The following is a 3,679-nucleotide window of genomic DNA, read 5'->3' as shown; positions in this document are numbered from 1 at the left end:
AGTCCCAGTGGGCAAGAGGAGTAGAGAAGAGAACATGTTAACTGTAAACTTAAAGACACTACAATAGGACACGCTCGCATCCAAATCCCAGAGATGTGGGCAAGTCCCCAGTAGTTGTTAAGATTGTAAAACTGGACACACCTCATTTCCCAAACACCACAATACACAGAAATTTAAAGGATAACTAAAAAATCATCAGAGAAATGCTCAATAAAAATCGAGCTGTTCACCTCAAACATCTCAGGCCTGAATACCCTCTCTTCATCTAAGCAACCATGCCGCTTGCACTTAGCAGGGATGCAGTTGGTCAATGACACCAAATGGCTTTACAAAGCAATTTCTCAAACTTTCCTTTTGGGCCAAAGCCTTGGAGTGTGGGAAATCATACAGCCCTGCAAGGCCTGTAACAGCAGGTTACGAAGGTTCCAAGGTCTGGCTTTTCCTTCCCAGACACAACACCAGACACATAAAATCTTCTGTCTCGTTACATTTTATATTTTGACATATGGAAGCATATTTTAAATACTCTTAAGGCATTTATTTATTTATTAACACGTTCTCTGCCAAGATTTCACATTAGGTTAAAATTCAATTCAGTCTTTTTACATTTCTCTGCTGAGGTTGGCATCTCAGTGCATTACAGAAAAAACACCTTCTCCAGCAATCAGTGTGACCAGCATCTGCATAGTAAGCCCCACAGTCAGCCTCTATGTTCCCCAGATGAACCACCTAGATGTTAATACTGCTCTACTACAAGGTAAAAGCTCCTAACTCAAATTTATTGGAAAAGGAGTGAAAATTCTGCAAAGTGCACTTTTAAAAAGAAGTACTTTTCGCATTTGAAAAGAAACCAGTGAATCCTCTAAGAATAGTAAAAGGGAGTATTTTACAGTGAAGCACATGATTTGGAGAGAAGAATTCCGATGCTCCTCTGCTGGTCAATGGTGTTAATACTTTTCTTGCTCCTCCTGTGGGCCCCCTTCATCAGGTATCACAAAGCCTTCGTCTGTGGCATAGAGAATGTCTACAATCCTCTGCAATACAGGGGCATTTTCCCCTTCATTCTTCTGGCAAATCAATTCACTGCTCCTTGGCTTCCCAAAGTAGAAATATCTTTCTTTCTCTAAGTCTTCAACAGTAAGTTTTACTACATCGACCTGCTGCATCAGTTCAGCGGCCTCATCATCCCCATTGCCCACACCAGGATTCTTCCGCACCACACCTGGATCAGTCTTAGGAGTTGAAGTAGCTCTCTGGGTTGAAATGGGTCTCTGTGGAGCTGCACTGCTCGAGCCGAGAGGTTGCTTTGGTTTCTTCAGAGCTGGAGTAACAAGACAAGGCGCCACTGCGGTCTCCTGACCTTGTCTGGCAGCTACAGGGTCATACTCTTTTCCATCATAGTTTGCATCAAAAAATTTCTTGAACCACTGAACAAATTCAAAATTGTCCTGAAACTTTCCTTTTACTAATTTATCCACAGGAATTATTTTATCAACACCCATCCTTGTAGTATTTTGAAGTTCTGGATATATTCATGTTCTAGCTTAGCTTGGAATTTCACTTTCTTCAAGGCAATGGACCCAGGGAAGAGCATGTCCATAAACTGACAATAGGCAGCCCCTGAGCACAACTGTTCAATCTTCGTCAGATTCAACTGCAGAGACTCATTGATCCAGGGCAGCATGTCATGTTGACTTAGATTATCATTGGTGACTGACGTTGAGTATACATTAACTGCCATCTTCGGCTCTCAGGGGAACTGCGTCTACTACCTGCACCTGGCTCCGGTTCCATCTCCATGTCTATTTTTAATCAGAGGTTTTATCATAAAGAATGCTGGATTTTGTTGAAGACTTATTCTACCTCTATTGAGATGATCATGTGATTTTTTTACCCTTAATTCTACTTATGTCATGTATTATGTTAATTGATTTATGTATGTGTAATTTGAGAACAGCTTGGGCCTCCTAGTAAGACCACTGTCTTTATTTTTATTTTATATTTAGTCCCATAAGAACACCCTTACGGATCTTAAGAGATAAAAAATTTTTAAAAACCCTTTCTCTCAGGGAAAGTCTTAGAAGACTTTGGCCATAACCTTTCTGTAGAGGATTAATAAAGGGTAAAACTATATATCACAGACCCACATCAAATGTGAAGCACAGACTGGACTAGCCAAGAATGGAATAAGCCTAATCGTAAAGCCAACCCTGCAAAAGACTCTATGAGATGTTCACAGGTATACAGTGTGATAAGGTAAAATAACTTACAATGCACTCCCACCAACACTGTACCATTCCCCTTTTAGTACATATCAGTGGCCAACCTAGGGACAAACACAGGAGAAAGAGAAAAACCTCCAAAAGGAAGGGGGACTTGGCTGTGACTCAAATAATAGGGATGCAGAAGTTGGTATATACATCTAACTCAGAGTCTTCAGCTGTAGGAGGACATTAGTGATGCTCCTGAGGATGCTGATCAATCTAGAGATGAGACTGAGAATTTATTAAGGGTGGGGAAGAGGTTCCTCTCTTGGGTGCCCTGTTTTCCTACTTTGCCGCAGGCAAGAACACATTATAGATCCTTGGGTATGGGCCCTATGAAACATGTGTATATGGGGAAGTTAGAAGGGTAACAGGGAATAAGTGGCTGTTTTTGGAGTACCAGGTACATGATAGGTGCTCAGGACTTCTGCTGAACTGCCAAATGCAATCAATATCTCCGCATTGTATAGTCATATCTCCTTGAATAATTTTTTAATGTCTAATTTAGTGTATTTCAAAAGGAACATTGTTTCCCAAATAATTAACCATCATTCTCATACTCTAGCTGCAATCCTTACCTTTGTGGTTTATTTGAATTTTTTTCCAGTAAAGGCAGATTCCCTACAACACAGGCACAGTAACCCATTAGACATGGTTAGCTTATATCTACACCAGCACGCAGAAAGTAAAGCAACCAGAATATATTAAGGAAATGGAATAGGGAGGTTTTCAGATCACCCATACTTTACCCTGATCAGAGCAAATCCTGTCAATTAATTGTTTCACTGTAAAAGAAACAACTGAGGTCCAGAGCATTGACTTGCCTGATAATATGGGAATAACACGTCCAGATGCCCATGACAATGGTCTTTCCATCATGCTACCTCTACTTGATACTTTCTTGGTTTGTGCTAAATTTCAGACAAATAGCTGCTAGACATCCTCATCTTAAGAGCAATGATTACCCAAGAAATGTTAGTTCCTCCCTAGTTTCCTGAAGCTCCTTAGCTCTGAACTGCCACATGCCAACTGAGAAACAAGTACATACTATCTGGAAGGGACTGAGACTTAGGATTATTGTCAATTTAATAGTAAGTGGTTGATATAACCAATTACATCAATTTGGCCAATAATCATTTAACACACATTTATCAATCACCTTGTATGTCTGAGGCACTGCTTTAGGCCCTGGAGATGCAATAGTAAGTAAAATAATGACAAAAATAATGTCTGTCCCCCTTATGCTTAGAGTCTAATGAAGGGAGATGTACAATAAATAAAACAACTAAGTCACATTTACAGTATAGCTAATAGCCGTAGATGCTGTGGGTGAAAGAAAAGCAGAAAAGAACAAAGGGGTACACCAAACAAGGAGGTGAATGATATGGCTTTAAATTGGTTATATCAGGAATAGC

General features: G+C 40.1%; 1 pseudogene; it reads right to left on the bottom strand.

Moving 5' to 3' along the window:
• Nucleotides 1–947: 947 nt before the first annotated feature.
• On the bottom strand, nucleotides 948–1,741 carry LOC101593085 (annotated as a pseudogene).
• Between the last annotated feature and the right edge of the window lie 1,938 nt (nucleotides 1,742–3,679).

This window comes from Octodon degus, unplaced genomic scaffold, assembly GCF_000260255.1.
Source record: "Octodon degus isolate 3935 unplaced genomic scaffold, OctDeg1.0 scaffold00068, whole genome shotgun sequence".
NCBI classification, from domain to species: Eukaryota; Metazoa; Chordata; class Mammalia; order Rodentia; family Octodontidae; genus Octodon; species Octodon degus.
This window is presented reverse-complemented; position numbering and strand designations above follow the sequence as displayed.